The sequence below is a fragment of the Sorex araneus genome, chromosome 11, assembly GCF_027595985.1.
Source record: "Sorex araneus isolate mSorAra2 chromosome 11, mSorAra2.pri, whole genome shotgun sequence".
Classification (NCBI taxonomy): Eukaryota; Metazoa; Chordata; class Mammalia; order Eulipotyphla; family Soricidae; genus Sorex; species Sorex araneus.
In genome coordinates, this window is record NC_073312.1 from 53,775,050 (window position 1) to 53,800,182 (window position 25,133).

Below are 25,133 nucleotides of genomic sequence, written 5' to 3' on the forward strand. Positions count from 1 at the left end.
CCCACCCCACCCCCCATCCAAGTAGCTAATGATATTCCCATTATTCTCTATATATATTGAGTACATTCCATATTTCCATACAGAACTCAACAATCAGGCCTACTGAATAGGCATCATCTAATAATTTCTCTTCATTGCTAAGAGTGAAGACTTTAAGTTGCGGCTGCGCGGTTTTGGGTTTCTAATATTTTAGCTCAGTTCATAGTCAAAATGGATGGCTGCAAGAATCCGCTCTGGTGCCAAAATGGGTTAGGAGACCTCAGGATCACAGTCTTTAGGCGCGGAGGGTCTGTTTTTCGTGCCACAGCTCCTGGTTCATCTCTGGGCAGAAGGCGCGCCGGGAACGCCCCCCCTCCCAGGACCACCTACAGGCTACGTCACTAAAGAAAGTCGTACCTCCTGGTGGAGGGGTCTTAGAGGGTGGCTCTTACCACGTGGCTGCTGCCGCTGCTGCCATTTTCGCTCAGAAAAATGGGGTGGAGAGGGAAAATAATCCCTCCCCGGTTGTAGCTCTGATTGAGCTACAACTGAGGTTGTAGCTCAGTTCACAGTCAAAATGCATGGCTGCAAGAATCCGCTCTGGTGCCAAAATGGGTTAGGAGACCTCAAGATCACAGTCAATAGGCGCGGAGGGTCTGTTTCTCGTGCCGCGGCTCCCGATTCATCTCTGGGCGGAAGGCCTAAAAGTTAACATTTTTAATATGAGTATTTTCTGGGAACCTTATGTACACTAAGGATTTGGTTATTAATGCTGTATACACATTTGAACTTTGCTGAGAGTCAATATTAAATGTGCTCATCATGTAAAGAAATACTATTTATATGGGCTGGAGCGATAGCACAGCAGGTAGGGCATTTGCCTTCCTTGCAGCTGACCCAGGTTTGATTCCTTTGTCCCTCTCAGCCCGGCAAGCTACCAAGGGTATCCCGCCTACACAGCAGAGCCTGCAAGCTCCCCGTGGTGTATTCAAAATGCCAAAAACAGTAAAAAGTCTCACAATGAAGACATTACTGGTGCCTGCTCCAGCAAATCGATGAACAACGGGATGACAATGCAGTGCTGTGCATGACATATTGGAAGCGTATATCTAATGCTGGTTTATCATCACTTTGTAATACATAAGTGCATCAAACCAGAGCATAGAATACTGTGTACTTGTTGTGTTCTGTGTCAACATAAATATGTTAATCTTATAGCTCAGCAAAGCTGAGGGGGAAAAGAGTCAGTACTCTCTATTCTTCTTGGAAGAAATAAAATACTGTTAAACACAGTTGTTTTGAAGATTAACATAATTCTAAGTTTCAGACAGGAATAATGAATATTGTAAAATAACTTATTAGCATAAAGCAATCTTTATAGAAAGCTTTAAAGAAATCATATCCCATGGATAATTTTGGGATTCACTAATTGATACTGAGATTTCTATTTTGACAATTTACCAGTGACTTCAAACTGATGTGGTTATATCTGCTATGGGAAAACTATACTTTCAATAATGGAGAGGCTTAATATTTTTATTCTTAGACATCTGAAAAATCATAAGTCTGTCCTTCAGAGAATTTGATTTCAATTTGGCTGATAAATATTTGAATAATTATGCATTCATTCAATCAGTGTTGATATTATCATTTGTGGCAGTAAATGTGCTTTGAGAACTTCCTGGAAGATGGAATCACAGTCACTGTATCACTATCATCCCATTGCTCATCAATTTGCTAAAGCGGACACCAGTAATATCTCCATTGTGAGACTTGTTGTTACTGTTTTTGGCATATCAAATAGGCCACAGGGAGCTTTCCAGGCTCTGCCATGCGGGCAAGATGCTCTCCGTAGCTTGCCGGGCTCTCTGAGAGGAATGGAAGAATCGAACCTGGGTCCGCCGCGTGCAAGGCAAACACCCTACTTGCTGTGCTATCGCTCTAGGCTGCGAGGATGGAATAAAACACAGTATTTTCCTTGAGGAGCATTCTATCCACAAAACATCAGTCTAGTAGGGAAACAGCCCATTGCTTAAGGAGTCAGCATGGAAATACATAAAAGTTACTATGAAATTCATTCCCGATATTTGGTTTAGAGATAGGAATAACTTACTTTATAATACTGCCTCAGAATTCTAAAATCTGAGGCAGGTAGAAGGAAGGAAAAACTTTTTATTATTTTCTTACAGGTGAAGAAAAGTTCTTTATTCAATAAGTATATCTCAGATCTAATGTTTGCATTGGAATAATACACAAAAGTCATCAAGGTCTTTAGTAATTCGAGATGTTAAATCAATCTTAAAAATAGTTCATCTGTTTCTTTTATGTGTCACTCTTAACTATACACAATTTTCTTCAAATTTTAGGGTTTTGCTCATATTGTATCCAAGGATCTATGTGCATGAGTGCCTCGTGGATGAACTATTGCTTAAATAATGTTGGTAGAAGGTCAGTGGAATGGAGATAGAGTGTATAGGTATAAAATTTCAGAGTTTATGAAAACACTGAAAATCCAGAAATGGGCAAAGATAATCTAGGCCATAATAGTGACTACTATAAGTAGAGGGAAGCCAGCTTTTCAGGAATATGGAACAGAAGCAATGGCATCAAAAGATATGGTTGTGCTGGGACAGTGAGGAGATGTAACTCACTCTAGTGGTGCAGGCTAAGATGAAATATAGTTTGAAGCTAGTGGAGGAAAATCTGGTGTGTGTGCAAATTAGATAAATTAAGCTTTGGTGTGCAATAGTAGGGTTTTTGGCAAAGAAGATGGATAATAAATGAAAGAATTAGTATCATTATATCCTTGTTACGTAGTTCCTTTTAAATTATCTACAGGAATCTCAGAATAATTGGGCTTGGCACTTCAGATGTTTATTCCTTTGTTTTCATTATATAACCTTCCAAAATAGGTCTTGAGGGGCTGGAGTGATAGCACAGCGGGTAGGGTGTTTGCCTTGCACGCAGTCGACCTGGGTTCAAATCCCAGCATCCCATATGGTCCCCTGAGCACCGCCAGGGGTGATTCCTGAGTGCATGAGCCAGGAGTGACCCCTGTGCATTGCTGGGTGTGACCCAAAAAGCAAAAATAAAAAAAAAATAGGTCTTGATTGTCTTGGGGAGGAATTCATTTACCTTAACTCCCTTAGAATCCCTGGATCAAATTTTTGTCAGAGATTCATAGGATAATATGAATATTATATGAATTCATAGGATAATATATTATATGAATAGAGTATACAAAACTATGTGATATAAAGCTAATGCAACATGGAAATCTTTATGCATAAAGAAGACACAAAACATCAGTTAAACTGTGTATTTTTGCCACAGTGATGTTATAGTGGGTGGCATATTTGCCTTGCATGTGACCACTTAGAGTAAGTAGGGTTCACAGTATCCTTTTGTGTCAATACTCTGAAAATACTTGACCTCAAGAAACTCTATATATTTCTTGTCCATATTTTTTAAATATACAAGCTTTAAGCATTAATATTATAAACTCTGCAGAACATCCTAAATGCCCCCAGATGTCCACCAGTATTTATTAAGCTTGTAGAGCAATAGCCTTAAGCTATTGACAGAGCATCTTATTCTGCCAGAGGTGTTCAGAATCAAGTCAACTCTTTGTTTGAGCACATATCAGGTGGGACTTTATTGAGTAAATGTGCTGAGAGTGCTGGATAAATTTGTTTTCTAATTTAAATGTGCTTAAGGCATTTTCCCAGGTTTGTTTTTCCAATGAATAATTTTATTACCCTATTTGTATTTATAATATTTATTGGGTCTTTCTCTTTTATGGACTGATTATTTTTGAATGTTTTCAGACTAAATATTGCAATATGAATTTCAGCCCATGAATATTCAGCTCTAGTGAAAGCATTTCATTTTTATATTGACACCTTGTGATTGCGCCTTCCTTAATTTATTTCTTTGCTTATGAAAATAGACTCAACCAATGCTATTCACTTCCTAAATGATTGAAAACATGATTTCTTCCCAGTATGAACCTACAGATGGATGCCTTGCTTTCAGGTTTTGTGTGCCTCCTGTGTTTACAGCCTTGCTCCTCCTTACAAGCTCATATCACCTTTGCAGCCAAGGTTATATGAGCTCATCTTTTTCTCTTGTTTTTGGCTGATAGTTTCACAATGGTAGTTGCTAGAAATCTGACCATTGCATTTGCTGCCATGGAGGAGACAGTAGCCACAATAGAGAGAATGTGAATGATGTTGCAAATCTGGATTAGCTCCTGTGAGGGTTCTTAGGGGAAACCATGTGGAAAATTAACACATCGCCCCTAAATGTTGTGGTATTATAGTTTATTTTGCAGTTTCCCCCACTGTTCTGTGTCTGTGCCTCAGGCTGGTTCTTCATTGGTTTTATCCTTCCACAATCTTGGTCCTCCACATCCAGGGCTCTTGATGACTGCTCTGACGCTGGTGTTCGTCCCAACACTACTTGCTACACTTTCCTTTCCTCTTTTATTCAAAGTATGTGTGCTATTGCATTTCCTGCCTGAAATAGTGTGGACCATAGAGGAAATTATTTGACCTGTGCCTTCCTTGATGTTGTATTTTATTCCCTCACTTAGCTATTTCTTTGATCTCTTTGACTGCCACACATCATACAAATGAGATTTAAAATGATCAGTTGAATTAACTAGATACCCTGGTACCCCCTCCCCTGTCTGCTCCATGTGCACCATAATGCAACCTACCATCCTGCTTGGTTTAACTTGGTGAAGTGCCTGGGGAGGGTAGGAGGGTTGAAAGTCTGCTTGAGCTTCTGCGTGATGTGGACATGAAGGTCCTCCGAGCCTACCAAGCCATACCAGAGACTTCATCTTTGTGGTTTGGGAATTTCTTCTTACCACCCGCTTATTGGGAAAACTAGGCTGGAGAGGGTTGTGCTCTTCACAAGAAAATGAAAGCACTGACCTCTGCCCAAGTTTCATATTTGTTGACTACTCACATTAAATGGTTTTAGGAGAAGATAAGTATTGAAGAAAATGACTTTTATTAAAAAGAGAGGATGAGGGCTTGAGAGATAGTACAGAGGTGAGGCACTTGCCTTGCGTGCCACCAACTTCATTTTGATCCCTGAACTATATATGATGTTTGAATCCCACAGGGAGTGACCCCTGAGCACAGAGCTAGGAGTTTTGGTTTACAAACAACAACAACAACAACGACGACGACAAACAACCCCCCCCCAAAAAAATAGGGAAGGCAAAAAAGGAAAGGAAACATTTAGGAAGAACTGGTTTTCTTTGGAGAGAGAAGAAAGTCCCAAACATTTTTAAGAAAAGTGTTATGTATGGTTTTTCCCCAAACTGCTTTGATCTGGAGATCTATATGCAAATAGGTGCTTTTGCCAACATGTTCTCAAAGGAGAAGGACTTTGAATTTTTCATGGTTTCTTTTTCATATTTGTAAGGGTTTTGTTTGTTTGGGGAGGAAGGTCGTGCATATCCAGCAGTGCTCAGGGAATCACTGAAATATCAAATATGGTACTGGAAAGAAAATGAGGATGAGAATAATGCAAGGAAAGTGTGGTGATGACCCCTGTACTATCTCTCAGGCTTTTCATGTATACTCTTACTAGATTCTCTTGTTCCTATTGAGTTTTCTCCTAAGGTCCATGAGATTGCAATTTGGGAATTTCTTTTCAACTAGTCTTTTCCATCCTTAGTTTCTGCATCTTAATGGTCAAGTCTTTGTGCTTTTGAGCTAGCAAAAGGGCTGACAGTAGAGTCAAGGGTGTTTCCCCCCCCCCCCTATTTTTATCATATGTTGCTGGTGGATGAGGTGAGTCTCATCAGCAGCTATGTGGAGTTTCCTATATGGCTTATATGAAGTGGGAAGGAGAGAGGAAGTAGCCTCCAAAAGGAATCTACTGCTTATCTCTACCTTAGTCACCTGGCGGAGTTGCCTGGGGAAATCTAGGACTTATGAGTCTGCAGTGAGTCACTGCACAGTACATACATTATCAGCCCCAGGAGTTTGTCATCAGACTCCACCTGGGTCCTCTTGTTCTGCCTGGCATGGAAATGATCCCCTTATCCACCCCCCCCCCCAACACACACACTGATTTCTTTGGGCGTCAGGTTGGAGAGAAGGAATTGCTCTCGCTGGAAAGGAAAATAAGTCATAAATTTTATGTAGACTTTTCAGATCTGTTGCTTTTCCCATACAGAAAGTATTTGAAGAGAAGACAAATAGTGAAGTAAAACAAGTTTATTTGGGAAATTAAAGGAGGGGAGTAGAGCGATAAAGACGCATGCTCAAGAGAGAATGGGTTTCTCCAGGGTGGGTATAAGAAGTACACATCCCAAGCAGGGTTGTTCAGACTATTTCCTCAGAATGGGGAAGTACATTCTAAAATAAGACAGTCCATCTCTCAGACAGATGTGGGCTAAAAGCAAGGCCTGGCTTAAAAAGTATCTCAAGAGAGGAGATACACACAGGCCCCTTCTTCCTCTGCCAAATTAGCTTGTCTGCAGTTTACTCAAACATCCTCTCCCCCTCAGTCCATTGCTAGGGTGGTTGCCAAGGGGAAGAGCTTGGAGCAATTAATGATCATCTTTTGGTATTCTTCCCATGGCCTTGTAGCCTCCTCTTAGTGGGTCCAGCGACCTTTCCTCTGGAAGCCATCCTTGCCCTGGTCTGAAATTCTGCATCCCGGTGGTTTCCCATTTGGCTTCTGAAAGGAGTCTTTCATATTAGAGGCCTTAATGCCTTTGGGCTGGTTTAGGTTTCAGAAAACATTTTTCCCAGCATATAGTACAAGACACCCCACTTTCAGTCTGCCTGTATCAAATCTTGGTTTAATTAGGTACTGAAACTCCTCTCCAAGCCTCCCCATCCCATTACATGTCCATCTGCTCACCTGTTTACCTCTTATTTGACCATGTATTTGTGTTTCTTTATATTCCAATGCATCTTGGATTACATCGCTTATCATAGGCAAGATTTGTGCTCATCAATCGGGAGTTCACATTCTATATAATTGCCGTCTGTTTTAAATGGAAGTTTCATTACTTTGTGGCTGCTTTGTAGCCAGAGGACAATCAGTATTTTAAACAAAACTTACATAAGGAAATAGAGCTAAAACCAAATCTATACACAGTAGATGAAAGGAAAAATACAGCCCTTGACTCTAAGATCTTATAAGTTACTCTCACCTAGCTTTAAATCATTTATTCTGAATTCTAAGGGACAGTAGAAGATAGAATGAGAAATTTCCCTTATGAAGAAAAAAATAAAATCATAAGCATATTTAGATAGTCTGACCTAAACACAGTAATAAATTTAGAAAAAGACACATAACAAAGAATATTTAATATAGAAATTAAACATTAATGGGTCTTCAAATTTACAGTTAATCAGAATGTTAGATCACAAGGTTGTGTTTTTGAGTTATATTATTTTATGTTATAATCTTGAGCTAAAGGCAATGTTGGTATTTACCTGCAATTGAAAATGATTGCAAGAAAAATGGTTTCTTATTTCTTAGTTACTTTAAATAGAATCAAAGTAACATGAAAGGCTACTTTACTGCAGAACCCAAGATAATTAGTATTTCACTGTTTTTTTCCTTACTTCCCCTAACCAATCACTTGCAGAGTTAAAAAAAAAAAGTCAAATGAACAAATGTTTGCAGTGGCTCTTGTCCTGAGCCAATTCAATTCTAACAGTAAATGCTTTAACACAGTTCTTTGTAAACAGCAGTATTTGCACTGTTAAGAAATGAGGTGTTACACTTCCCCAAATCTAGTGACATGATGTAAATTGGGTGATACTGCTTTTAGTGCTTATTGTAAGTGTCCTCTTGACACTAGATTTTTCAATGACAGCCAGGAAAGAAACTTGTTTTTCTTCAAAAAAAAAAAGGTCTTATTTACTCCTTTGTATTATTAGAGAAAAATCATGATTTCATGATTTGATGGATAACTTGTCTTTTCTGATTCTTTCTTTCCCCATCATTTTCCATCTGCTTGGAATCCTTCATTCTTCTCCCACAGGACCATTTTTTTATTGTCGTCACCCCAGTTCTGTAAACCAGTGTTCTTCAGTCACCTGCCAGCAGGTGTAGAAAGGTTGAACACCCCTGCTCTACTGCCTTTGGCATAACTGCCAATCTGAGAAGCCTAGTATGCAGGACAGGTGCTGGTCAGTCAGAGTTAAAGGTTGAGTATTTGGTACCGGAAGATAGTACCATGGGTGAAGGGCTTCTCAGCTAATCCTTGTTTGATCTCTGCTTCCCTGGGCAGCACCAAGTGTGATCCCTGAGCACAGCTGGGTGTGGCCCCCAAACGAAATCAAAACAAAAAACTGAAAATCATTTTCTTATTATCTCCAACTGGGATCGCCTTCCTAAACTGAATTACTCATAGGCTGTATCTATTATATATATATTGTGGTACCTAGGGTTGGAGTGATAGCATAGCGGTAGGGTGTTTACCTTGCACGCGGATGACCCGGATTCGATTCCTCCACCCTTCTCAGAGAGCCTGGCAAGCTACCCGAGGCATATTTGATATGACAAAACCATTGTGAGAAAACAAGTCTCACAATGGAGACAATGCTGGCGCCTGCTCGAGCAAATTGATGAGCAATGGGATGACAGTGACAGTGACAGTGTGGTACCTAAAATATAAGGTGTTTAGAATTGAACTCACCATCTTGTCAAATCTTTCCCCATCTCCTTTTATTCTATGTATGTTAACTGTCATCATTGTTCCCCCATTCTATTGGTTTTAAATTTGGGACATAATTTTTGTATACCTTTTATACCCATTTCTAATACCAATTTATAAAGCCACTTTCATAATTGGTTCAATTGTTCTTTTGGAGAGCTTTGCTCTTTTGAGAGCTTCTTTCTTGTCCTTCTATCCCTTTATCCTTGTCTCTAGTACTGACCTATTGATATTTTTCTCTCTCAGCATCCCTCCATATAGTTTTCAGTAATGGGATCAGATTAATTTTAATGGAAAAGTCACATAGAATAGATTAGCATTCCTCCATTGCCTATGAAATAAGACATTTGTGGCTATCCGTGCACACAGACTTTTGCATCCTTGACTTATTTCTATGATTAAAATACCTATACCACAATTGATTTAAGGCCATACTTTAATGGTTAACTCACAACAATCCCTAGCATCAGGGCATTGCTTACAAAACTGCATTAGTCCCCAGGGCGCACATCATTGTATAACTTTATCATTGCTCTCTACTCCTTCTTGCTAAGGTAATCTGTTTTTCGTAAAAATGACTTCTGATAATTTTCTTCTTTGTTTGAACCAGAAGGTACTTGTCCTCAGAATATTGCTGATGTTCTCAAGAATATTGCTTGACATTTCCCTTGGAAGAAGCTTCTTGAGTAATACCAAATACAGAAGCTTCTGATCTCTTAAAGGTTATTTGAACTTCTTTTTGCTGTGGACTCTGAGACTTCTTCCGATCCTGTATATTTTTTTGTCAGTCAGATGGAGAAAGCGAGACCCTTGTCTCCTTCCAGAACATGAGAGACAGTACAGTAGTAAGAAAGCTGAGCCATATGCTTACTCTAAGTGCTCTTCTGAGTCACAGGCTTGTGAACGAAGGCCAGTTTTCAGAGGCAGAAGCCTATAATCATAGGGCTCAGTGTTCAGAAGAGTTTAACGCTTGGAATTCAAGCTCTGCCCTGAATTTATTATTAATGCTAGCCTTGAATTTATGTAAGTGTAATTTGTGTAAGTAGAATTTTGATGAGACAGAGAAGTGACATGGATATGACTCATTTGTGATCTCACTCTCCTTGCCTCTGCATCACCAGAACTGGTGGCCCTTCGTGTCCCTGCCTGCATTTCCTCTCCAAGTCCTCACCCCCATCACTAACCACCATGTTCCATTATTCTCATTAGAAATAGAGACTTTGATAAGCAAGCCTACCATGCCAGCAACTTGGTACATTGAATAGGGATCAGCAGGGAGGAGCATCTTGTCACCCCTGGCCCCTGCACATGTACCTAATGAATACTAGCAAAACAGGCTACAATATTCCTGCCATGGGTTGCTGCCATATTTCTGTGGGAGACAGAGATACCCGACTTGACCTCTCACTCTGGCTGGAGCATTGCAGGTAGGTCCAATGCCCGCCGGGAAGAAGACCGGCAGCCAGTGGCTTGCATGCTTGCAGAGGTATAGTCCCAGAGGTAAGTGATACTGGCACCTGTCAGGATTTGTCTAAAAACATCCACATGTTTAAAGGAGTCCAGCATTAAAGAACAAGAACAAATGGGCATAAAAAGTGGAGGCCATGTGAAAGGGGAGAAAGAATAAAGTTTCCTATTTTAATACCTCTAATGGACTCCCATGCTGCATTTTGAACAGGAACTTTTGCACTTTTATCTTACCTTGGGCCCTACAGTTACATAGGTAATTGATACCCACCCATTCTCTATTTGTCTTTTGACTATACCACAGCTATAGGCTCATTTCCCAAATGTGGGCACTTTTCCCAACACGTTAGGAGACAATTTAAGGGCTTGGAGATCTCAAAGGGTTATAGTGGATAGCTTTGCTTTGGAGAATCCTGGTTCAAATATGAGCACTGCATCCCCTGAACACCAGGAATGGCCCCAGAGCATCTTTGGGTGTGACCCAAGAAGAAAAATCATAGGTAAATATGTCCAGTATTGATATATAAATTAAAATATTATAAAATATTAGCATGTCTTATTGACATGGTAATCAGTTTTTGGTGGAGGGACAAGTGAGTTTTTTGGTTTTTGCTCAGCAAGTTTAAGTTGCACTAAATCTGGGTCAATACTGCATTTATTACATAATTTATATCATGTTCTCAAATTCCGTAAGGAAGATTTAAAAAGTTTATTTTAGACTCTTTCTCCTCTTCAAGCCCCTTTGTTGCGATGCCTGGCAGTCCCCGTAAGGTGTGGTAGAGCTCACGCGGGGTTACGCATGCAGTTTCCAGACTTACACACTCAGCCATGTCCTCGTCAGCAGTTGCAAACTAAAGTTATGGTGTTGGTACACATGCTTACTTAAGGCCACACTCTTGTAATGACACGTGTGTATATTCTGGTTAAGGTTCACATGCTTGACCTGGGGTGCACTCTGGTCATGGTCATGCATTTTTTTAATTGTGGTATTTGCTGAGGAGTCACACACATTTAAATTGTGGTGCTTGTATACATCTGGCTGTAGTGTGCTAGAGATAGGGTAATCACAGGGTAGGTGTTAGAGGGGTACCAAATAGAAGAGCCTGCATAATCACAGTTGACGCATGTGGTAGGGGACTCTAGGGATCCAACTGCAATCTCATTCTTCCAAGGCAGAGGCTTGCTCATGAGTCTTTCATGGACCCATCATTTTAGCACTATCAATTTGTCATTGGTTGTTTCCTTTATGCTATTGTACTGGATGCATACTAATTCTATGTGCTGTGAATTCTTTTCAAGTAACATTTTTGTCTCATAAATCTTCTTTTGAAACTCTCCACAATAACTTTTGCAGCAGATGTTCAATATATTGTATATATAATAAGTAATTTTTTCTGTGTTAAGTTGAAACATGAAATCATTGCTTGGGTCAAAATGGTTGAATGATTGCAATTTTTAGGGAACTTATTAGCCTAGTGTTACAGACAATTTCTCTGTATATCACACACTAAGGCATTAGAATTTATTGAAATATCTTTTGATAGCATTTCCATACAATAATCATTGGCATCTACTTTTCAAGAAAATGTAGTTATTTTTGTATCATATTTTAAGAAAGAGGCAATACAAAATTGGCCAGTTGGCATTCACATATGCCAGGTTATCAAAATGAGGGTATTGATATTTTACTAATGAGAAATAAAACTTCAGAACATTTCATTTTTTAGCATAAATATTATTCCATATTTGATAAACTGTGATAGCATATTAAAATGATTTTTATTTTCCTCATAGAATGTTATAGTTACAGATTGAGAGAATTTTAAGGGATTTTAGAAACTTGATTGTCTTCCCCAATACTCCTCCCCTGTGTTGTTCTTTTTCTTTTTCTTGCCTGACTAGAATGTTTCCACACTTTGAGCTGCAGTGCTCACTGAGGTTTGCACTCTTAGTTGCAGTGTCTGCAAGTATGCCTGCTGGGCATTACACTCTCAGTCGAGACACACGTTATAGCTCTCCAAGGGCACTGCTGGACTGTGGAGTTTGCACATCTTTCCAGTTGTGGTGCTTGCTAGGGGTCATGCTTCTATTCATTGTGCTCACACACATCTGGCTGATGCTCTAACCCCAGAACTACTCCTCTGGGCTCTAGAGGTTTGTTTTATTTGGGAGAGTAGGGGTGGAGACAGTGCTTTACAGTGCTCAGTGCTCACTCCTAGCTCCATGCGTAAGGATTACTCTTGGTGGTGCTGAGGGACTATAGGCAGTTCTAGAGATAGAACTTGGTTCAGCTTCTTGTAAGGCAAACACCTTAATCCCTGCATTATTTCTCTGTTCCTACAGAACATTTTTAAGTTATTTTTATTTTTGGGTCACATCCAGTGGTGCTCAGGATTTACTCCTGTCAGTGCTCAGGAGCACCATAAGGAATGCTGGGATTCAGCTCCAGTTCAGCTGTGTGGAAGGCAAATACCTTCCTTCTGTGCCAAGTGTATGCACCCTGACTCCCATAGAATTTTTTTTTTTAATTTTAATTTACCACAAACCTGTATTTCAGGAGTTGTCATTCTGGCTGTTGTTCTCATTCAGGAAAAAAAACTCTTTAAAATGTATAATACAGTGGGCTGGAGCAATAGCACATCAGTAGGGTGCTCACCTTGCACGCGGCCAACCCGTGTTCGATTCCTCTGCCACTCTTGAAGAGCCCAGCAAGCTACCAAGAGTATCTTGCCCTCACGGCAGAGCCTGGCAAGCTACCCATGGCATATTCGATATGCCAAAACCAGTAACGGTAAGTCTCAAAATAGAAACATTACTGGTGCCCTCTCAAGCAAATCGATGAGCAACAAGACAGTGACAATGACAGTATAAAACGTAAACAAGTGCTTATGTGAGAGTTCTAACTGATTACTTTTTAAAGTCAATTAAAACTTTTTATGTAGACTTATGTAACTATCTATCTTACAGTTGTCTATGTAATTCCATAGCCCCAATGATTTCTAAATTAGCAAAATATAAACAGCAAAAATTTATATATTTCCCTGATTTTTTGAATAATTTATGATTTTCAGACCTTCTTTTATTCTGCTTATATTATTTTAGAAGCAAGTTTTTTAATCTTCACACTTAATTATACCAAATTTACCACCTCAGAGGTGAGTCCCTACTTCACTTGGCCTTTGTCTGATGCAGGTACTGGATGGGAAGAAAATGAAGATCCATATCCAGCATATTTTTCTATTACCCAAATACTTGGCAGAATATTCACTGAATCCTGTTTACTAGGCAAAATTTTGTAGCTTGGTTCTATGGAGCATACTTATGACTTTGTTTATCTTGTCTGGGGGAATTTTCGAATATGTTCCTGTATTCCTTTGCCACCAATCTTTGTGCTTATGAAACAACAACAACAACAAAAAAAAAACACTGTTGCTTTTTACATTCTTTAGCAGATTGTTCTGTTTCATTAAAATACAGATATTTTCTAAAAATTTTAAATTACTTTAAGAGTGTAAGTTAGATCATTTAAGAGATAGTAAAGCCCAGAAGTAGTGGACTGATGTCAAAATAATACACAACTGTGAAATGATTTTAATATTTTCACCATCTTTATGTAAAGTCATTATTTACAAATCTTCTATGCTGTTGAAACAAAATTGTATGTTTACTTCATTTGGAATGTCAGCACTTCAAACAGGCACTCTTTTGGGGCCGGAGCGATAGCACAATGGGTAGGGCGTTTGCCTTGCATGCGGCCGACCCGGGTTCGATCCCCGGCATCCCATATGGTCCCCCAAGCACTGCCAGGAGCAATTCCTGAGTGCAAAGCCAGGAGTAACCCCTAGCATTGCTGGGTGTGACCCCCCCCCAAAAAAAAACAGGCACTCTTTAATTCCAGATCCTGCCAAAATCTAAGTAGAACATTGACAGTCTTCTAATACACTTACTAACAAAAAAAGCATCTTGCTTAAGATATCACAAGCTAGATTATGCAGGTTGTAGTGAAATATACCTTAAGGTACAGACAATATAGATAGCAAAATGGAACAGTTTTGTGTTTCTCCCTATAAAACATGGTATAAGCACAGGCATCTAGCACTGACTAGCTGTTCATCACTGGAGACGACTATAACATTTCTTTTGTTTCAATTTCCACGTTGTAGAAAGAAGTTAATAATATTCCACATTCCTGTTGGAGAATGGTATGAAATTAGTAATCTAATTGCATACCAGAAATGTAATTTGAGTCCCTACTCTTGCACAGATCAAGGGTCTTTGCCCTTGTAAAGCATCCTGCCGTGTTGTACTTGATGGACATGATCTCTGAGAAATGATTTTAAGAATCTTTTCTCCTCCCACTTTGGAATGCTGAACTCTTGGAGCCTGAGTGATTAGAAGAAAAATCAGCAAAATGGAAGGTCCTCTTCTATAACCTTGAACTTTATTTTTCCAACTTTATTTTTAGATATCCAGGAAATACCAAACCTCATTTGGGGATAGATTGAAGTTCAGTGTGTTTATCGACAGGGAGACTGTGCTTCAGACTTGCATAGTCATTGGGAAATATAAAAAAATGTGTTTACTTTTAACAAAAAAAGAAAAAAATGGATACAAAAATATTAAATATTATCTGAATATGCTAAACACATAAATCCTATTTTTTCCAATTTTTTAATTTGTTTCTTTTGGCCACATCTGACTCTGCTCAAAGTTTACTCCTGGGACTGAAACTGGGTGGGCCGTGGGCAAGATAAGTGCCTTCACCCTTTAGCATTTCTTTGACCACCTGTCCTACCTTTAAAAAATTACATTTAATTAACTTGAAAATAATACTGTAGGGAAAAAAAGGAAAATGTTGTGACCATGTGTACAATGATGTTCTATTTCACAACTGTAGGGTCCCTATTCACTTGTATTTTGGGAGGAGGATATGACCTGGGGGTGTTCAAATCACTACAACCCTGTACAAGTACAAATTTCTGAAGCATATACCAATGAGTTTCACCCTTCTCTGCCTTTAGTTTCTTACAGAGCATGTGTGCCAGTAACCCCCATACCTTGTGCATTCATTTCTTGCCTAAACTTGCTCTCTGATACTGTGGACTATTGAACATCAGAAACTAGAACTTTCTTTTTCATTTGGAAAGAATTCCTTTCTGTTAAGACATTAAACATACTGGGGGCATGAGAGATAGTACCGTGCACAGGGCACTTGCCTTGCATGCAGTGACTAGGTTTGGTTCCTGGCATCCCATGTGATTCCCAGGAGGAATTCCTAAGTGCAGTTAGAGGAGTAACCCCTGAGCACAAATGAGCATGGCCACAAAATAAAACAACTTTCTCCACCTGCCCACTATGTGTGTGGTACATATTTGCAATACAAATGCACACCATTATTTAGGTTATCTGAAGCAGTAATTTCAGTGGGGAATATTTAAATACTGGGTCAGAGAGGAAGTAGAGAAAATGGTTTGTTTTTTTATGGGACTTTCTTCTTATCAAATAATATTATAGAGGCATATAAAGATGAGCTTTGTGGTGACCATCTTAGAAGCTTAAGTGTACTGGTGCCACAGTGATAGTGCAGTGGGTAAGGCACTTGCTCACTCCACTAATGGATCCTCAACCACTGTCAGGTGTAACCACTGAGCACCGAACCAGTAGGAAGCCAGGTGCCTTGCCTAGCTTGCTTAAGATCTGCAAGATCTGTCATCCTATGTGACACGTGGATACGCCCGGCACTAGCATAGAAGCAGCCTTTATCCAGGATCCAGTATATCTTGGGGTGGGATCCCTCTAAAGCCTACCTCAGTGTTTTACACTGATGCCCAGCATTCACAGGCTTCAGGTGTTCCCAGTAATAACTTACTGTGGGCCTCTTTCCTAATACTCCAGGGGTTCCTGGTATCAGTTCACAGGGAAACTACCATATTCTGAGTTTGCTTCTGAGAAAATCCCACACGAATAAAACACTCTCACAGATTGTATGCCTTCACCTTGCCTCCCCTTAGTTTTAGGTTCATGTGACAGATTTTCTTCTTAAGATAATCAGTTTGCCAAATTTAAAAAAAACAATTGTATCAACAGTATTGTGAGGTTGATATTTGCCTGGAGAACATTAAAGAAGCTCTCCAAAATTTATTTTCAGTTGTCATTAGGGTATAATTTCCATATCTCCCCACCCAAAACATTAAGGTCATTAATATTCACTAGCCTATCTTTGTAAATAGGTATCATGGTTTGTTGAGTGTATAATTTGAATATACATTTTGTGCTTTAAGACAGTTTCCAAAAGCTTATAGTTCCAAGTAAAATGTGTGTCTATTTTTAAAACCACAAATGTATTTCCCATTACCCAGTGTATTTCCCATCACCCAATTTTTGTAATCACTAATCTATGACCATCATTTTTCAATAGTAGCATTTGCCATAGGATTGTAGAGAATGTTAAGCTAATTTAAAAACATATTGTTCAGATAATTTTTCTAAAGAATTTTTTGCAGAGGCAGGGGAGGTAACTGCCTTGCTTATTGCTGACCCTGGTTCAATCCCCTGTATTTCAAGTACTAGCCTCAGAGTACATGAGGTACGTGTGGTCCACAGCAGGAAAGAATTTTTGTTAAACTCTTCAAAAGCTGTTACTCCCTCCTTTATGTTCTACACAGTAACTTTTTCATACAGATACTTTTAAGGACATTCTTTTGATTCAACATCCTACTGCATAGTGACAATATTCATGTTAGAATTACTTTACTAAGTGACTTTTTTTCACAATTAGGCCAATGACATACTCTGAAAATTGGTACATTTTCTTTTTTTTAAAAGGTATATTTTCAAATGAGAGATTTCTATTTCCCAAGGGACCCAGTTAAACTGGGAATAAACTCATTGTTTCCATGTTTTTAACTGATAAATTGTCCTGGAGAACATGGATTTTTCTCAGGAGAGAAGATACAACTTAACTAACATAATTCAGTTCTTTATTTAATATTTTTAGCATTGTTTAGTGAAAGTATACATTTTAAACTGCAGTAGGAATATTTAAAGGAAATTAAAATGTCAGCAAAGAGTACATATTAAATCTTTATAAATATTAATATATATTCATAATAGTTTGGTGTTTTCACCACAATAGCTTATAAGCAGCATGAGTTTATTTCTTAAAGTCCTGGAGGTTCAGAGTCCAAAATCATTGTGCAATCACTGTCAAATAGAAGCTCTTTTTGGATTGAAGATTTCTTCCTCTTCCTCTTCCTCTTCCTCCTCCTCCTCTTCCTCTTCCTCCTCTTCCTCCTCTCTTCCTCCTCTTCCTCTTCCTCTTCCTCTTCCTCTTCTTTTTTTTGTGCTTTTTGGGTCACATCCGGTGGTGCTCAGGGGTTACTCCTGGCTCTGCACTCAGAATTACTCCTAGGTGGTGCTTGGGGGACCATATGGGATGCTGGGAATCGAACCCGGGTCTGCCGCGTGCAAGGCAAATGCCCTACCCACTGTGCTATGGCTTCATCCTCATGGATTGAAGATTTCTTATGTCTTCACGTAGCGGAAGGAGTTAGCCTGCTCTCTGGAGTCCTTTTTATTCAAGAACTATTTCTGTTCATGAGGATTTTATTATGACCTAATTTTCTCCCCAAATTCCCACCTCTTAACACTGTTACATTTGGTTTAGCACTTCAAACATGAATTTGGGAGGAAACATTCAGTTCATAGTATACATTTATGTATATATACATATATACATATATACACATATATACACTGATGTATGTAGGTACACATACAAATAAATACTAGAGACATATATAATATGGGATATATACACACATACATACATTAGTAAGTAATCAGAACAAATTAGATTCTACAACCATTTTGATGGGCTCTATGCTAAACATTGAGAAATTCGCTTTGATGTACTAATAAGAAACTCTATATATAAGTGGTATAACACATCACATGGATAACAGGCTTACTAAATTTCAGGTGAAAGTATTCAGAATAAATTGTCTCTTTATTTTGGCTATTTCTTTTAAAGCTACTCTAATTTCTTAATTAAAAATTGGGGGGAAGGGGTTGGAGCACACATGGAGATGCCAGGACTTTATCCTGACTCTATGCTCAGGATCACTCCTGGTGATGGTTTGGGATTCACATAGGGTGCTGGGGATCAAGTCCAGGTCAGTTACATGCAGAGCAATTTCATTGTACCTTCTTTCCAACCGCTACTCTAAATTATTTTTGTTAGTGATCAGGAAAAAAAAAACACCTTAATCCTATCTCAGTGGACTATGTACTCATCTTTTTCTAAGCTACTTAAAAAAAATTCTTCCTCTGAAGCTTATGCACCTTCTAGTTTTGTTTTTCCCCAGAGTATTAGCAGAAAAGGGATATCCAGTTTCTATTGAAGGACTTACTCCTGTCACAAATCATTTTCTTTTCTTCCCTTACAACTGACTAGAGCTGCCTACCTGGTGAATTTCAAATGAGCTTCAGTTCGAGTGGTTGTCTCTTATAATGAGTTTTGTCAAAGAGAAAGCTACATGTAGAAAGAAGCTGACACACAGATTGACTTTAATGCAGTGACAAAATGAAATGCTTGAGTCACTTAAGACTTCGACCTCTGCAAACAGACCTGGGTGTCTAATCACATTACCACAGCCTTGCCCACACAGAAGCTGCATCATCAACCTTTCTCAAACTATACAATAATTCTAGAGTTTTGTTTTTGTCACTCCCTAAATACTTCAGTTGACATCAAAACAAAGTGTGTATAAACTATTATGAAATCAGCCTTAATATGTTTGCAGGTAGGTAAAATTTTGCTCAGGTTATAAACAGGAATATGGACCATTCAAATATTATCTGGATTTTTATTTATTAATTTTGGGTTTTTTTGGGGGGAAGCTATACACAGCGGTGATCAGAGATAATTTCTGGACATGTTCAGGGGACTATGATGGTCCTGGATTTCAAACTAGGATTGTGTGCAAGGCATGTGACTTCACCCTTGTACTATTTCCCCAGCCCTATTGTGACTTCTTTAACTCATATTATTTTGGTCCTTTTCCATGTAACTCTGAGATTGGCCTCTAGAGTGGGTAGGGTGAGTACAAGGATGCCCAATTACATTTGAGTCATCCCAGGATAAGTGCATGTATGGCTATTCTGAAGTATCTTCTAACTCCTGGGAAGCTTACATCCTGATTTGTGATTCATATTCATTTGTGAGAAGTTGTAGACAGAAGGACAAAGTTATGTAAGAGTTTGAAGCAAGAGAATTGTCTGCGAACACGGAAAATGGACATGAATCACTTTTTTTCAGGGATTTTTTTACTCAAGTTCCTCTAGTATACATTTCTCCCAGCCTGGCCAAGCTGACTGAGTGCTGGTAATGAGTCCATGACTTTAAATGTACCTTTCCGGAGAGGAAGCCAAACCCTGTGGAGAACAGATACTGGTCTTCTGTTGTGACCATCTAGACCTTCTGTCTCCTCACATTGGCTCAAAGTAAACCTCTGAAGTAAGAGAGGGCTGGTATTTCCTTCTGGAAAGCAGTGGAGTGAAATACCACTTGCAGGCACTGAGGTTCTGAAATTTGATGTTAGCTATAAGGGAAGGGATTTTTCTTTTTCTTTTTTTTTATAATTTATTTATTTTTAATTAGAGAATCACCATGAGGGTACAGTTACAGATTTATACACTTTTGTGCTTATACTTCCCTCATACAAAGTTCGGGAACCCATCCCTTCACCAGTGCCCATTCTCCACCACCCGTAACCCGGCGTCCCTCCCACCCTCCCCACTCCCATCTCCCCCCCACCCCACCCTGCCACTGTGGCAGGGCATTCCCTTCTGTTCTCTCTCTCTAATTAGCTGTTGTGGTTTGCAATAAAGGTGTTGAGTGGCCGCTGTGCTCAGTCTCTAGCCCTCATTCAGCCCGCAACTCCCTTCCCCCACATGGCCTTCAACTACAATGTAGTTGGTGATCGCATCTCTGAGTTGCCCTTTCCCCGGAACGTGAGGCCAGCCGCGAAGCCATGGGGTCAACCTCCTGGTACTTCTACAAGACATTTTGATCCTATCATCTTTTTTAGAATGTAGGTAGAAAATTGCAGTCCTTTGTCGCTATGTTGATTTGAGCCAAAAAATGGCTAACAGTGTGACTTAGTGGAAACTTGTTAAGTAATTTAATCAGGGCTCCATTATCATTAATATTGATAAGACTGATGAGCCTGGAAAATTTAGCAAGACTAAGAAAATCTACTCTTATAAGTGGGACTTAATCTGTGGGGTCTCCTCTCTCCTCATGAGACCTCTCCATTGAATAGTAGTCTGCCGGAATTCAGGTCTTCCTTTCCCATTTGTATGATTCTCCCTTTTGGTTTTTCTCTGTGGAATAAAGATATGGTGGTGGGACCAGGGAGAAGTGTGTGTGTGTGTGTGTGTGTGTGTGTGTGTGTGTGTGTGTGTGTGTGTGTAAGCTAGGTGGCTGGCTATACCCAGCAACACTCAGGGTACTCATAATTCTGTGATCATACTTATCGGTGCTTGGTAAACTATATGTGGTGCTGTGGCTCAAACTTGTATCACCTACATGCGAGGCAGGCACATAACCCTGATTGTCTTATCTCTCTGATCAGGAGTAAAGATTTTAAAATAACATTATTGTCAAGCAGGTAGGTGATTCATTGAGAATGAATGCCTTCTGTGTGATTCCAGCACTGGAGGTGAAAAAAAAATCTCAGGAATTTAAAGAAAGATAAAAGATAAATTGGAATCGAATGCATAAGTCCTGAGATCCCAGATGGGCTTGGTTGCAAATACGCCAACCCTGCAAGTACAAGGCCATGATTCTGATCCCAGCAGTACCCAGAGTGGGCACCTGTTCTGTAGCTGAAGCTGGAGCTCCAGTTGTCCAAGTTTTGTATGTTGGCTCCAGTGCTGTACTTCTGTTGTTTGGAGATTCCTGAGGGCTTCGGTGGGAGCCTGTCTGCACCTCTCCTCTATGGGGCTTAGATCTTTCTAGTCACTCAGTGGGCTCTGTCCTCCATGTGTTTTTCTCCACAAGTTCCTGCACAAGCACTTTCAGAAGCACAGCTGTGTGGATTTTGTGTGGACTTTGCTGGTGCCCAGGCACCATCATCAATACTTGCTTCATTATTGATTAATTAATTGGACTTACAAGTGGAGGTATAGACCAGTTTTTTTGTGATCTTGCTATAATCTGTGCAATTTGACCACCATGCTGCCATGTGGCTATTTTGCTATTTTAATAGTTTAATACTATTAAAAATTTATAAGGTTATCTTTTTCATGTTTATTGTGGTTGTAGGAACACAATTATAATATTAATGTTTATGGTTTTCATTTATAAAAGATACTGTACCTTTATCACTACCAAAAGACTTAAATCTCTCCCATCACTGGCTATTGAATTATTTTATTTAGTTTTAGTTCAAGGACTGAACCCAGGGCATCTCTAATCCAGCCAAGTTCTGTACCAGTTATATTCCTGGCCCTCATGATAAAGTCTTATAATTATGACTTTAATGTTAGGATCATAAGAAAGTCATCAATAAGTCATTTTCATATACTCATTAAAGCATTTCAAAAAATTAATTCATTTGTGAATAAAAAATGAATTAATGTATGAACATTAACTCCAATTTTGTAACTTCACCTGCTATTTTTGTTGTAAGCCAAAATTCTCAATGTTCCACTAGTCAAATGTAGAAACATCAGTAATGTTAGATCCCCTCTTTAACCAATTATCTTTACCAATTCTCCATCATTTATATCTGGAATATCAAAGACATGTTCCATATGGTTTTAGTTTATTTCCTCTAAGAGTCAAGGCATTTTACAACCTGGTACATACGTAAAATGAACTAATGACAGAGGCTATAATGTGTAAGATGAATGTAATTATACATGGAAATTAATAAGAACACAATCAGTTCTTTTAAAATATATTTTTAACCAGTTCCATTTGCCACACACAACTTACAGTGGGAACATGCTGCCAATTGTCTTTCAGAGAAAACATCTGTATCATTTAAAACTCCAACTAAGACATAAGTTAAAATGTTAGTCCATCAAAACACCTGAAATATGGTGGTGGGAAGATGTAATGGTGGTGAGATTGGCGTTTGAATATTAAATGTAATCAAATATTGTGAACTATTTAAAAAATAAAAAACTTTAAAATAAAATTTAAAAATTAAATTAAAATAAAATAAATTGTTAGTCCGTCAAATTGTTTGGTTAGCACAATAGTTCTATTTTCTTTTGTAAGTAAAAATATTTGTCTTAACCCATGAAATAAGTTGTGATTATCTTAGCACTGCAGTGAAGTCAATTGAGGTTGAGTATAAAATTATTGAAATATCAGGTAAAATGGTACTCTTGTGATGGTCTATTGAGAAACACTTAGATTGTGTTGCAAACACTAGTGTTTCAGGTCCTGGCTTTTCTGGAAGACTGGTAGATAGCACCTAGAAATCTTTTGGCATGAGAGAGAGGTTGCTGAAATTTCTGGGGGAGAAATGCATCCTAAGTAAAAGTGGAGTTAGGATAGATAAGGCAGTATCAAAACATAGTACAGAAGGGAAAGACAAAATGCTGGATACTTTATGGCTTCTGCCATTTAGATTTGTCCTGGGAAGGGAGGAGGGTGGGATATTATTTCCCTCTTCTGTGAGGTGGTACAGGCAGTATCTCTCCTACATAAAAAGAGAGGCACTCACTCCATTCCAGAATTCAGGCATGATGAGCTTTAGGACCAGTTCAAGATATGGAAGGAAATCTTATTCCTAATTTAGAGAATAGGAGAAAAAAAATATGTGGTGGACACCAGGTGTTAGTAAGATTTCCATATATGAATCCACTGTGGAAACTAGGCCTTTGTTAAGACTTAGAAATTTCTCAGAACTTGCTTTTCCAATTGATTATTTAGACCAAAGCAAGTAACCAGGTTAACTCTGATTCAAAAGAATTAGTTTCTCTTAAGAAAAGGGGTAAAGGAGTTTGAATCAAAGGAGTTTGAAACTTTAACTCACTAGAGTTACAATTTTATTAATTTGCTACTTAAGTATTGGTTACATATATATCTGATCCCAGTACCGTGAAGAGTAAATCTTGGGGATAGTCTAACTAAAGTGCTATCTCTAGGAAGTGCACATAAGAAACAAGAGAATTCTTACTTTAAGCATACTGTACTATGTTCACATGTTGTAGGAGAGGAGAAAATTCTTCCTCTACCCTTCAGAGTATGGAACAATAAAATTGTTTTCAGAAGACAGGAGGAGGACATCGAATAATACATGAATAGAGAATCTACATGAATATAGATTCTAGAGCAAAGTGGTGTGTGTGTGTGTGTGTGTGTGTGTGTGTGTTGAACTGTGGAATGGGTTAGGAGCCTGAGACTTCAAGGAGAGAGCTGGAGATAAGTTTGAGAAAGATGGTGTCAGTACAGTGGCAAGCTAACAGAGGCACAGAATCTCTCAGCACTCTGAACAGCTGATGCTGATGGGGTCATAAAATGTCTGTATGAGAGAATGCGGGTGCCCCTTGGATATTCTGTCTCAGGGAGAGCACCATTAAATAAAACCAGCTGCTTGCCTGTCACAAAGTACCAGCTTAGAGTGGACTCGTGAGGATGGCATTGGCACAGGTGCCAGCTGGCACAGTTACCACAGCTCTCAGTGCTATGGGCATCAGCAAATTTTAATGTGTCTGAATAGGTATCTTCAGGTCCAACTCAGCACAATCGCGGAGCACAGGTTCTGGAATTGAGGGAGTGCCTTGTGTTCCCACCATGGAGCTTTCACAATTCACTGCCAAGCAAACGACCCTGCCGCCATTTTCTTCCTGGACCATCTGTAGCATATTATGGAGGAAAAGCTCCCTTAACATAAACTGTCTGGAGACCCAGGATGGGGACATGTGCTCCCTGGCCAGGCTCTGCTAAATTGATGGCAGTGGCCCACTCAGTGTGCTCAAGCCACAAATGGTAGCAGCCATGACCCCACTCCTGGTCCCTGCCATGGCTGCTGCCACCATTGCCACTGTGTCCTCAGGAGTGTGGCACTGACAGCAGGTCAACCTTGTCCAGTGGGGCGAGTATATTAGCAACCTGATGGTGACTTCAGGGTTTCTAATACCCCAAATCACCGCTGTGCCTCTGGTCAAACTCCAACAACTCAGGACCAAGTTTCCCAAAACAGTAAACCAGCAAAAGTTAGGAATGTAGGAGCCACACCCACAAACCACCTTTAGCTCAGCCATATTAGCTCATTTTTCAGCATTGCTTCAGAGACCCATAAATAACTCTTGAAAGAGATCAAAAGCTGCAGTTAAGCTCAGAACCATGCAAGATTGAACAGACTGAGGTACATCAGAGGCAGGTAGATTTGCCCAGTGTTTGCCCCAAAGGAGCCCCCAGCAGCCACTTGTTTCCACAATCCAAAATTGAACCACACCTCTGGTCAGACACCACCATCTCAGGATGAACCTCACTGAGATATTAACCTGCTGAAAATTTGCATATGCAGGTTTTGTGACTGAAATCTCCAGGCGTTCTTGGAAGGGGTCAGAGTGGGCTATCTCCCCCAATCTTCCTGTACTTAATGTCCACACCCCAAGTCATAATCTAGTTAAAAAACGCTACTCCAGCTGTACCTTTCCAATAAAAATATTGAACGCTGTGAGAAAACACAATGACTTCTTTGTACCTGTATTGCAGACCATAATGCACGAAAGGAAAGGAGGAGAGAAAGGTAGAGGCAGGTACTGGTGGGGTGGAGGTGGGATGGGAGGGAAACTGGGGACATTGGTGGTGGGAAATGTGCACTGGTGGAGCGATGAGTGTTGGAACATTGTATGACTGAAAGCCAATCATGGATATCTTTGTGATGGTCTATCTCATTAGGATTAAAAAATTAAAGAAAGAAAAAAAGAGAGCTGGAAAATGATATGAGTGACTCAT

At 39.4% G+C, this 25,133-nt stretch overlaps 1 protein-coding gene across 2 annotated transcripts in view; it reads left to right on the top strand.

Annotated features, from left to right (window-relative positions):
• The window catches only part of PRKG1 (protein kinase cGMP-dependent 1), a 1,291,607-nt gene that overhangs the window by 889,127 nt on the left and 377,347 nt on the right, over positions 1–25,133 (top strand). The window lies entirely within an intron of this gene.